The 12,500-nt window shown below is 47.2% G+C and overlaps 1 protein-coding gene across 2 annotated transcripts in view; it reads right to left on the bottom strand.

Moving 5' to 3' along the window:
- rai14 (retinoic acid induced 14) overlaps positions 1-12,500 on the bottom strand; it is a 30,586-nt gene that overhangs the window by 14,516 nt on the left and 3,570 nt on the right. The window lies entirely within an intron of this gene.

Genomic DNA, 12,500 nt, shown 5'->3' with positions numbered 1-12,500 from the left:
CTGCAGCCCAGACGGCCGAGCTGCCCTCACTCTGACTAATGCTCCTCAGAGGAAGAGGAGGCCTTTTTGGCTCTGCTGTGGCCCACACAAACATTTGTCCATATGTGGACACACACACACACACACACACACACACCAGATCCAATGTGAGCGCACACACTGACACACTGACACGAACCAAATGGCCCACATTTGTATCTCTGACAGGCTGCTCAGATAAAGAGAAGCATGAGCTCATACAGAGACGCTGTTGCTTCACTGCAGTGTGACGGTAAAGTAGACAGTGGAGAGAGCGCTTAGCAAAGATTAGACAACGAGTCTGAAGAGGTAGTTGTTAAAGGAGCAGAACGTACATTAATCAGTTTAACCTGATAGCAGAGGGAGGGGGGAGTGTGTTGGCAGCATGAGTTCATTAGTCAGCTCTCCCCGCTGTGCATATTAGGATACAGCCCAGTATTAGAATTGACCTGATAGCCCACTGACCTTCATGTGATGGGGGGTGAACTCTGTGACTCCATAAATACTTGTGGTGGCAAACTGTACTCTATTTCAGGAGAGCAAAAAGCCAGCACGGTGATACGTGGTGTTCATAGCCTCGCTGGCAAACATCCAGATGCAATCACTGCAACACATTTTGCACAGCTGGTGGAAAAACGGCGGCTATAAAAATCCCCCATGTCACAGAAACAGCCAGGACCACTGAGCTCTGCAACCCGAGCACCGGAGTCATTAACGAGGCCCGTCGAGGAAAACACAAACACTGAACTGTTGCTGCTCAGAAAAGTGAAAATGGAGTCTGAGATGACTGAGAGTGGAGAGGCATTATTGGCATCCAGGAGCTCTGGAAGAGAATGGCCACACACTCCCTGTGATCCACACTTCAAAGCAGCTGAGCGAGAGGTGAGGTGGTGTTTAGGAGGAGGTGTAAGACGAGAAAGGTCTCTGACAGACTGGAAATAACAGATTGGAGCTCTGACAGAGACACAAGCTGTAGATATACGAGTCTACCAGGTGTCCAGAGTACTTCCACAAATACTTTCCAGAGCCATTACTAAATAAATGACACCTTCACATGTGCAGTGGGAACAAGTTCATCACAAAACACTGACAAACACACAGGTTACCAGGTTTCAACCACTTAAACCAACCAACCAGTGAAATCAGCCAATGTGAGTTTTAATAATTGGTCGTATCAGTCTGTATAAAGAAGTGTGGAGTCCTCTGATTGGTCGGTCTGTCTTCTGTCTGTATTACGGAGCAAAATGTTCACTAGTGAATCCCACATGTTTGTATCACACACACATGCTAAGACACACACATGTGCTCAAGCATGAAAGCAATGCGACACATTCATGCCGCCGGTTTCACGCTGTCCAGCGGCGGTAAAGTGCAGAAATGCACCAAAGGCACAAGGGAAGAAGACTGCAAGCTGGCAAACACTGAAGTAAATATTAAAACAAACGCACACAGTGTGTTTTAGTGAGAATGAGAGCGCAGCTTGGGTTTGTTTACAAGAGGACTCACAGGGAACCTTTGACTTCAGACTCTCAGCTGCTGAAGTTTTAGCCTAAAGGTCTACAGGTTTAGACCGTCGGCTGCTGATTCAGGACCTCCACCAACCAGTTTCCTGGATTCTGGAGCCGAACATTCACAGGCGGACTGTGGGGGGGGGCGACAGAGGAACAGAGGAGTCACGCTTGTGTCCGTCACTATGATTGGCGCAACAGGAGATAGCTGAGCTATGAAGGACACATCCCACATGGCGGTTTGGATTCCTTGTTTTCACTGAGGTGGATCTGCCTCGCAGCCAGTCTCATGATTTTCATCCACAGTCATGTGTTGTTCTGTCAGCGCGATACTAAAAGGTTCAGTAAGAAAGAGAAGAAGATGAACACAGTGTACATAACCAAGGCACCCTGAAGGAAATAAACACTTTCTGTTTCTGTTGTCAGAGTCTGACCAGAGAATGTAAAAGCAGCCTGGAGGTGGTCTGAGCCAGGAGTCCTCTTATCACGGTCTGTGGACATCAGGAAGGGTGGACCTGGCTGCTGTAATGGACGGCCTTTGTGATCCGGAAACACCCCCCCCCCTGCACACGACACACTGAGTAACAGCAGCGGTCACGTGGTGCAGATGATGAGGGGTGCTTTAATGTGAGTCCAGTCAGGACAGAGTAAAACCAGACTCTGCTGAAGGCCGCTGCTCTTTACTGGGACCTGTTTGAAGGGTCTGCTGAGCTGACTGAAGATGGATCTGAATCTTATTTCCTGTATCTGACCCAGAGGGTAAACTCTACTCTGTCTGTATGCATTGCTTTATTCCCCGTGCATGCTGGGGCTGGATCCGGTTTCTCTGTGACCCATCTGATTAAACCAGACTCAGTATGTTTTCTGGATCAGTTAATGGTGCTCCCTCGCCTACTCCGGGTTGACAGACTATCATAAGTGTATAGATTGCTCCAGTCTGTTGGGCAGAAGGGAAAGTACGAGATCTGAACATTTCAGTTCCTGGTTTCCACTCAAGCAGCAAATATTTAGCTGTCGTTATCAAATCATTTTCAGAGCTGAATGTCACACAGGACACAGAATCATATCAGGAAGACTAAATTGTGATTCAATGCCTCCGTGGGAATGAACTCATTTCTCCAAGAGAGAAAATACAGGTTTCAACATTCACTGTCCAATCAAACTTAAGGTGTGCCGTCCCCAGATTTACAGACAAGCAGAGCTGCCATGACGGAGGGTCGACAACACACACCCGTCCGGCCTGAGAGGGAAATGAAACCGCCTTCACACACAACTCAGCTGATCCAAAGAGCTTCAGAGAAAACTAAAGACAGACAGAAACACAGAGAAGAAGATCAGAGTGATGATGATTGTCCCCTTTACTGTCACTACTGTTATCACAGTGTTATAAAGAGAGCCAGTTTAAAACTAGTGTCATCAAACACACTCCCAGTGATACCAGTAGACAACCAGCCCTCCCAGCTCTCTGTGGCCTCACTGCAGCAAAGGTTCGTTCATGCCGTCACTGGCTGTCAGTCGCTTCGAATGAACACCGAAGAGCACCGAGGGAGGAAGGAGTCTACTCTGTGGTTGAGTAGCTTTAAGTGGAGTCATCACTCTGGTGCTTATTGTTACCTAAAGGTGTTCACATGAAGCTTTGTGGGCTTTAAATGATGATATATGTGTTTCATATTGAGCAGGACTTCCTCTTTGCACACTGAAGCATCACTCTGGTCGCGCTCGACTGTAACCAGGAGCCGAAGCACAAACGACTAAATACTGAATATTCAGGGCTGCAAGCAACCGTCGTTTCTCTTAACTATTAATCTGACAATGCTTCTTCTACATTCACTGTTTGGACTGTAAAAACATTTAAATAAAACAGGGAAAAAAGCCCAAAGTGTCTACAAGCATCTACTCTGTACTTTGTGTGACTGTGATAGAAACACCTCCATAAACACTGACACACACTCTACAGCTGACATTTGCGGTGCATGCTCCCATCGTGGTCTCATTAACAAGACCGGGAGCCTCCTCCAACACAAATGCCCCCCACAGGACTCATAGAAACAATGAGCGGGGAAACAGTGATGGGCTGTATCGCCCCGTCCTGCCTAACGGCCTCTGTGGCTTTAATAGGCCGAACAAAAAATGAAGGACAGTCACGACAGAGCGGCGCAGAGACACCGACAGCAGCAGACCACGCTGGGCAGGTTTAAGTGGAGCGGAATGCACTGCTCCACTTTCAGCCGCTTGCACAAACAGCGTCATCGCAGGGAGGCTGAAACCATCGTGTGCTGCCAGAGATGGTGCAAAATCAGCTCCGGCCTCGGCTCCAACAAACAAATGTTCAACAGAGAGTATTTAAGAGTTTTCTGGAACAGAAAGACATAATCATCCTGCTTCACACTCTGGAGAAGTGTCCTGTAAATGGAAAATCATTAAGCTCGAATCTCTAATGAGGGTTAAAAGCATTCCCCAGTCCCTGCACTGTAAACAGCTACGTAGACGGTGGGTAGGAGAGCTGGTGGGATCCAAACACGCCCCCCCACGGGAAAGAGGTGTTTGTGTTCGTGTGATGGGAAAACAGGCGAGGAGACACTCAGGTTTCAAAAGGCCAGTTCAGCACTAAAACTTGAAAACAAAGCTGAGAATGGTTATATTCAAGACACCGTTGATTCATTTTTAATATCCTCCATCAGTGCCACAACAACAGCAGAGCAGCCTGAACTCCTCATTAGAGCTCAAACAGGCAGAAGATTAATCAGCAACTATTCTGATTAACTGTTTCACACGGAGAAGCCAGACGTGGCCTCGCTCCAGCCTCTCCTCTGTCCAGATATATGTGCCGTTTTTTGTGTTATGTGATTCTAAGTTGGACATTCTGGGCATTTGGACAAAAACAGGTGAGTTGAAGACGTCCCGTCAGAGCTCAGAGCGAAGCACAGAGACAGACACTCTGTGAATACACGCTGACATATCGTCACATTCACACATCCAGCAGCACAGTCACGTCCAACATGAGCTCACTTTGAGCTCCAGTTAAAGCCCAGAGGGGGCAGTCATCACTGCGAGCGACCCCATTCACAGTCATTGATTTCAGTATTGATTCCAGCTGCTTTAATCAAAACATGGTATAGAATCTGGACACACCGCAGCAAAGAGGACATCAAATACTGAACACACGGACTCTAAATGATCTCGGACATTTTCTGCTGGTCCTGAGCTTGGCTTTCACTGGACAGCATGGCTTTAACCCCCCAGCAGTAAGTGGTAAGTCACTAATCCCGGGATTATAAAGCAGTAAGACCACTGTCGCTGAGTGTGTAGCACCAGGAAGTGGAAAGGGTCTCACTTCCCCTTCGGCCTGCCTCCTCCAGGTCCTCGCTCTCCTTCTGTAGCTTGTGCTGTGATAAGTGTGTTTACAGAGGGATCAGGGTGTGGACGGCAGAGTTTGTTCCCTCTGTCTTTAGTCTGACACATTAAGACGCACAAAGAGAGGGCTGATAACATTAAGTGTTTCCTGTTTGCCTGCAAGGACGACGAGGCAGAGACGTGCTGAGAGGAACAGAGATGAATGAATGTGACTTCTGATGGTATTTATGTTGTGTTGCTTTACATTAACGAGTCACTCTTCCTCTCTTCATACGTCTCACAGCTGTTTGAGTCTGACACAAAACTCAAAGTGTTTCCCTCCAAAACAGACAAAAGAACTGTTGATCTGCAGATAAAAAGGTGTTCCTGGGTCGTCCTGTTTGCCTTCACTACGTCCTCAATCCCTACTAAAAACAAAGTTCCCTGTTTATTTTAAAGCAGATGCTTCTGCAGAGAAACCAGGAGGCCTTTTGGCTCGGTTTGTTTGTTAACTACATCCGCGTGAACTCACTGAACAAGAAAACACATGGTAAGCAAATCCTCAGAGGAAATCTTAAGATGATAAAAAATCTGAAAGGTAAAACCAGGAGCATGTACATCCACAGCGAATTTCATGGAAATCCAGGAAGAGCTTTTCCAGATGCCTTGTGGAGGATTAAAGGGATGTTTAAGGGAAATGTGACCTGACGGAGGGTCAAAGTGAACAGTGCCCCTGACGAGCTTCACGGTGATCTGGTGGGTCACTGTCAGGACGTCAAACAGGGACGAAGGTGAGAGCAGACTGAGCGAGGAAGAGTCACTTCTAAAGATAACACAGACTTACTGAAGGGCCAAAACATGTGGAGGAGATACATCAGACCGAGTCATGTCAAGTACAAAAGGAGAAAAACAGCAACCGAACCAGCACAAGATCATGAGCAGGAAAGTGGAGAGAAACTGTGACTGAAGTCACAGCAGCACAGCTCCACAGTGGGATCACCTGCAGTGATGAAAGATGGAGCTAAATAAATGCAGAAAGAAAAGTAGGTTAGACGGGAAGGTAAGACACACACACACACACACACACACAGAGAGCTCCACAGGGGAAAACCTCTGTACGGGTTACAGCATACTCTTTGTCTGAGAGAGACTCAGGAGGGCAGCACAGACAGGAAGAGAAGAGGAGGATGAAGAGCAAACAATGCAGAGAACAACGGCAGAGACAGACTCATCTACAGCATCTCTGCCCTCTGATCAGGAGTCGCTGTTAACTTCAAACCTCCTATCTGCAACAAAGCAGACGCTCAAATGTCCTCAAACAATACCTCCTTTCTCCTGGGCCCAGCTGAAACCGCTTACTGCTCTGTGTACCCCCCCCCCCCCCCACACACACACACACACACACACAGTTTACTAGCCTCTGAAACTCAAACCTAGAATAAGAGAGCCAGTAGACAGAGCGTTTAAACAAAGACCAGATGGTTGCTCTCACACTGATTTCACAGTGCTGCCTGCTCTGGACGCACGTTTAGAAAATGAAATAAATCTTCATCGTGAGTTGGTTTTAGATGTACTGCAATTCTGGTGCACCACCCTCTCCCCACTGAGCGTGTCTTACTCTCAAAACTACTGGATGTTGCTGCTGTCGGTCCACATGTGAACTAGTGGAGTAGGAGAGTAACATCGCTCTCCTGAAACACGGTCGGCTTTACAACGAAGCAGCAGAACCAGAGAAATCAGCTGGTCGATCCGCTCTCATCCGACCACACACTGCAATACGGAGAAACGCTTGTTTTCCTGTATTTATTAGGCCACGATACTGTAATTCAATGATATGAGAGAGTTCACCAAGAACAACCCAGAGCAGAAGAAGAATACATGACTGGTAGGTAGTAAAAGTGTTGGAACTGGTCTAGTAGATCACCAGTAGATCACCAGTAGATCACCTCAGCCAGCAGCCACCAAACGGGCTGCAATGGCTGCAACGTGATCCTTTGGGACAACTGCACCTGATCACAGTAGGTCCACTAAAAGAGCTTGTTTGATCCACTGACAGGCTCAGAGTGTTATTCTAAGTGTGTGACAGCATCATGGAAAGGATCCCTACAGAGAGAGACCTGGAAGATCCTTTTGGTTTAACCACAAACAGCACACACACCAGACTACATTCCCTAAAACAGGGATTTTAGAGCTGCTGCCTCCATCAGTCAGTGTGTTTGTTATTTTGTGACTTTGGTGTGTTAAAGGAGCAGTCGGGATGTGAACTAATAACCTTTTAAAACACCAAAGTCACAGCAACTAGACCAGCAGCTCCTGTGAACTAAAATTACTGTGGATTATAAATAGTATTAGTGGAATTTCACTTGACTAAGATTTCCTTTGGGTGACTGCAGCCTTAGCAAGAAGACCTCCAGTAAAAAACGGCCCTCGTGCAGCACTTCCTCTTCACATAAATAGCCTTTCCTGCCCTATAAATAAACACTGCTGGACTTGGAAAGCAACCAGCGTCATTATGGTCAAAGGCTGCTCATAAAGTCAGGAGAGTGGGTCAAGATATACTGAATCCCTGGAGTCAGTCGGGACAGGGAGGTTCACACACACACACACACACACACACACACACAGTCACAGTAGAGTCAAATAACACTGCTCAAGTCCCACGGGCTCACTGATCATCTGCGGAGCTCCAGGGAGAAAATTTAAGGCACCAAATCTGAAACAGGAAACTTTTTCTCAAGTCTCTACTTTAAAGTTTCATCCATAAACCAGTTTGTCACTTCCAGCTCTTCAATCACGGAGCACAAAGGTACATCTCACAGCTCTCAGAGGAGCCCTGCAAACTCAGCAGGACGATGCCAAAAGTCTCTCATGAGTTTTTTCAGGTGATCCGAGTCCATTCCTCCCTCCCTCCATTCCTCCCTCCCTCCCTCCCTCCCTCCCTCTCCTAGCATGAATATTGTTCCAGTTGTCCAGCACAGGCCAAACTAAACACCCCATCTGAACCAAACTGGGGGCGGGGAGCCTGACTGACCTTCTTGCCCAAACAGGGTCTCTCTCCTGCTCGCCGTCCCCCCCAGTCCCCCCCCCTTCATCATCATCATCATCATCATCATCATCATCATCAGTCTACATGTCATAGATGGATCTACTGAGTCATGTTACACACAGCAGGAGGTTCTTTTCCAAAGAACAGACGCTCATGAGCACAAACATGCAGATGAAGCACCAGAGAAGCATCATCATCATCATCATCCTCATCCTCACGCCCACGGCCGACAACAGACATGTCCGTGCACAAACACACACCCACCCGTCAGTGAGCATGCAAGCACAGGCACACACAGTCCAGGATGTGTGTTTGAGCAGGTTTCCTCGCAGTGCGCCTGTGCTTCATGTACAGGCGATGAGGAGTAAAGGGATCCCACGGGCACTTCCTGCTTTAATTGGATCCATGTTTAAACAGGCTCTAAGCCAGTTTCCTCTGCCTGTCCCTGGACTCATTTAAACTGGCTCAAGTCTGACTCTTTAAACATTCTTTTAGACGTCCGTGTGGTCAAAATCAGAGGTGAAGCTTCAGGATAACGAGCACAGCGGCAGTCAGCTCGGACCAGGACGAACTCAGAGGAAGCGCTCTTCACATTCACTGTCTGCATTTACTGTGTTTCATCTCTCATCCCAGAGGATTCAGTGAGAGAAATCAGAAACCTCTGACAGTCTGAACTGTTTGAAGTTAAAGGTTTGAACGTGTTTCTGTTTATGACCTTTAACTGGAGATGGAAATGTGAAAAGTTTGAGTTAATGTTTAACGTGTGTGCAGTCGTCCTGACAGTCGTCATTAAATCATTCCTGCTGTGAATTCACCCTCTGATTGGCTGCATGTGCTTATTTCTACCTTCACGCTGGAATCAGCTGGATGGAGACAGAATCTGACCACAGAGGACATCTACAGATAACCGGCTGCAGGAGGTGTGAGCGGGCCCGTCGTTATCCCTTAGACTGCACACACACCCTTCCTCCATCCCTCTCCTCTCCCAGATTATCGCTGGGCCGTCCCAGGACTAATACCCTTTCACCACAGCCAGCCAGAACAAACCATTCCATGCCAAACCAGGTCAGACTGGGCCAAGTCAAACAGAGCCAAGTGGAGATTCTTCAGGCTGTGCTTCAGTTCAAAGGGCTGCTGCATTACTGTGTTACCGTGCAATCACTTGGATTTTGTGACTGGAAAAAGTGGGCTAAAAGGCAGAGGGGGGTTATGGATTAATGTTTTCAGCTAAAAGTGCACAATGCATTATTTAGAAATGTTTTCAGATGATCGGCGTGTGACTCCAGTTACAACGTCAGACCCACCTCCTCACTGCACCCACAGACAGACTTTAACTGGTGAACACAGCAGAGTTTAGTCTCCACTGTCATGGAGGACGGATGAAGTGAAGCCATGAAACAGCTGTGTGGAGAGAGGAGACGCCATAATCCACACATCAATTAGACACACACACACACACACACTGGATGGTAAAGGAGGGGGGGTTACTGCGCATATGCTGTGGATACTGGTCTACATTCATGGATGTGAAGGAGTGTGTGTGTGTGTGTGTGTGTGAAAGCCTTGAGTAATCCTGCTTAGTCTAGCAGCTGGGGGAGCAGGTCTAAGCACTGAGGCAGCATGAAGGCCTGAGTGAAGCTTCACACTGAACCACTGTCAACAATAGAATACATACATAATAATCAGCGTGTGTGTGTGTGTGTGTGTGTGTGTGTGTGTGTGTGTGTGTGTGTGTGTGTGTGTGTGTGTGTGTGTGTGTGTGTGTGTGTGTGTGTGTGTGTGTGCAGCAGCACAGGCAGTAAGTAATGTGCTGGGGGGGCGTTGGTTGTAGATAACAGTCTCAGTAAATGAACTACTTGAGAGCTCAGACAGAAGGACGGAGACGGGCTGGGGAGGGGGGGGCACACTACACGATTTAATTAAGATTCTCAAACTAATTACACACGACCAGCTTTTCAAACGTTAACCTTGTTCCAAGAAACGCTGCAGAAAAATGCAGTTTTCAGACATTCTTTCACACTGTGTCACAGAGCAGCGTTCAGGGCCGAGATCCAACCTCAGGACGTTTTATTACTGAGAACTATGACGCAGTGGAAGCTGGAGCTGAATGTTTGATTCATAGTAATAAGAACTTTCTCTCTGATCACACAGATCCTGAGTGAAATCAAAAGATTGTCAACTTTTTTAAAGAAAGTTCTTTATATTGTCAACATTTCTCAAAGTAAAATATTACTTTAGAATCAGTGCTGATGGTAAACTGTGCTGTTTGGCCAACATAATACATCTACATGCTAATCAATCTTTCACAATTGAGTTCATTGAATAAAAGATTTAAATGAAAGGGAAATATCTGGGGACTGAACAGCACAGAGACGTTTACGTTCACACAAACTTTCTGTGTGTGTTTCTTAAGCATCAGGATAAAGTTTAATGAATAAAATGAGAACGTTGAATTGGCTGAAGTGAATTCACATTGAATAAAAAGACGCCACAGAACCGTTCGACCGGTGCAGGAAGCTTTTCTGACAGCTGACTGTTCAGACGTGGCTGTAAGTCTGTCTGAGGCTGATCGCCAGCCACATTCCCAGAAACCAGATTACACCGTCTGCTTGTCTTAAACACTGCTAACACACACACACACACACACAGAACCCTCCTCACTACACTGAGTGTTTGGCCAGCGGGCTCAGCCGAAATGATCCAGAGACGAATCCCAAAATGTCAATGATATGTTCCAAACACATATTCAGGAAGACGGTGAGGAGCAGAAACAACACTCAGAGGCAGACACAGAGTCTAGCATGGACACACCTCACTCTCACACTCACACACTCTCACAGAAGAATTCCTCTGATTCATGTTGACCTTGCATAACTCCACACCTGCCCACAGAGTCTGATAAAGCAGCGCTCCTCCCTTTGAGGTCCTGGCATGTTCAGACTATCAGAGAACAAACGTGAGCGCAGCAGGAAGAACACTGCCGTTACCGCTGCTGCACAACCTGAGAAAACCACACATGCAGCCACGTTAGCTGCTGGACGTGGAGGCTGGTACGTGACAGCACGCTAAGGGGACGCAGCATTCTGTCACCGCTTCGCCCCACGACACGCTCTGCTGAGACCCGGCGCTGCAGCTCGGACCGCCAGACGTGTTTTAGGTTAAAACAGAGAAAAGACAAATCCTTGAGGGTCAGACGATAATTAGAGGCACAACTCAAACATGACGTGGTGTGAAATGTCTGGTTTGTGTCAGGCTGTGGTGCTGCAGGTCATCAGCTCCACTCTGCATGTGAACCATGTGTGTCCTCAGACGACCACACTGATAATCTATCTATAATCGTCTACAGTTCTGCAGCCTTCACACATACAGCAGCCTTATCGATAACAGACGTACACCTGACCTCAGAGGACAGCGTGATTCATTAAGCTCTGTTTTGTAGAGCCTATTTTATAGAGTCCACCTAAATAACACAGAGCAGAGTGAACCAACTTTTATCAGAGTCCTTAAATCAGCTAATGGTGTAAAAGTCAATCTGCTGTTATATAAATATTCTTTAGACGTCATCATCACCATGACTGTAGTTTAATAATCAAACCAGATACCATTTATGGTCACATTACTGCATCAGAAGCACAGAGTGAAGTCTTATTATTAAAAAGCTGTTCTTCAGTTAAAGATGGGCAGGGTAAAGGTGGCATGATGAGTCCATGTTTCTATATTTCCTCTGTCTAAAGCACTCCACGGCAGATGACAGAAACACTGAGCTCCACTAAACATGCTGCTGGTTTCAGACCCAGTGGGCAGCTAGCAGACAGACAATAGACTCTTGTGTAGTTTCCTGCACTGCTGAAGGAGCGTTAAATGCTTTTCATGCTGCATGTGGAGCAGAATCTAAAAGCTGTGTGGTTCTGCTCAGACCAGGTGGGATTAAACAGGAGACATTAATTGGAATAATTGTTCGTTTGCACGTGTAAAATATCTGAATATGTGAATCATTTAAGAGCCGTGTGAGGGCAGGACCGGCTGCTCCCTGCTCGCTCCCGGTCCTGGTGCTGAGCTCCCTGGCTCACCGGCCCGGAAGGAAGCCGCCGTTGTGTCCGGTAACACCTGAGCCTTTCCTGCTGGCCCTACAAATCATGTCCTTATCGACCCACCAGACGGGACCAGACGTGGGTTCTGTTACTGCACGGCAGCTCTGGTCCACGGCGAACACAACGTCTGTTGGCTTTGTGTGTTTGAGCTACGCTGCTGTTTTTAAGGCTCAAAATCTATCAAAGCCTCCAGGATTGTGGGAAACATGCAGTCAGCCGTACATCCAGCTCAACATGCGGCTCTGGTGTCCAGTGAAAATGGTACAAACACACCTACACGCCGAGCACCGTCTTCAGGCCTCGGGCTGCAGGAGGAAGCTCACAGAGAGCCGTCCAGGCAGGACCTGACACTAAAACACAGACTCCACCGCAATTTATCTGCAAATGTCTTGACTTCATAGAGAAGCTATTTACAGAGGAGTTAACTTTCTGTGATTTTGTTAGAAAAATGAAGGGCTGGTTTTGGGGGAAACATTCCTGGGTAATGTGTCACTAACACACAGC

This window comes from Pempheris klunzingeri, chromosome 19 (assembly GCF_042242105.1).
Source record: "Pempheris klunzingeri isolate RE-2024b chromosome 19, fPemKlu1.hap1, whole genome shotgun sequence".
Taxonomy (NCBI): Eukaryota; Metazoa; Chordata; class Actinopteri; order Acropomatiformes; family Pempheridae; genus Pempheris; species Pempheris klunzingeri.
This window is presented reverse-complemented; position numbering and strand designations above follow the sequence as displayed.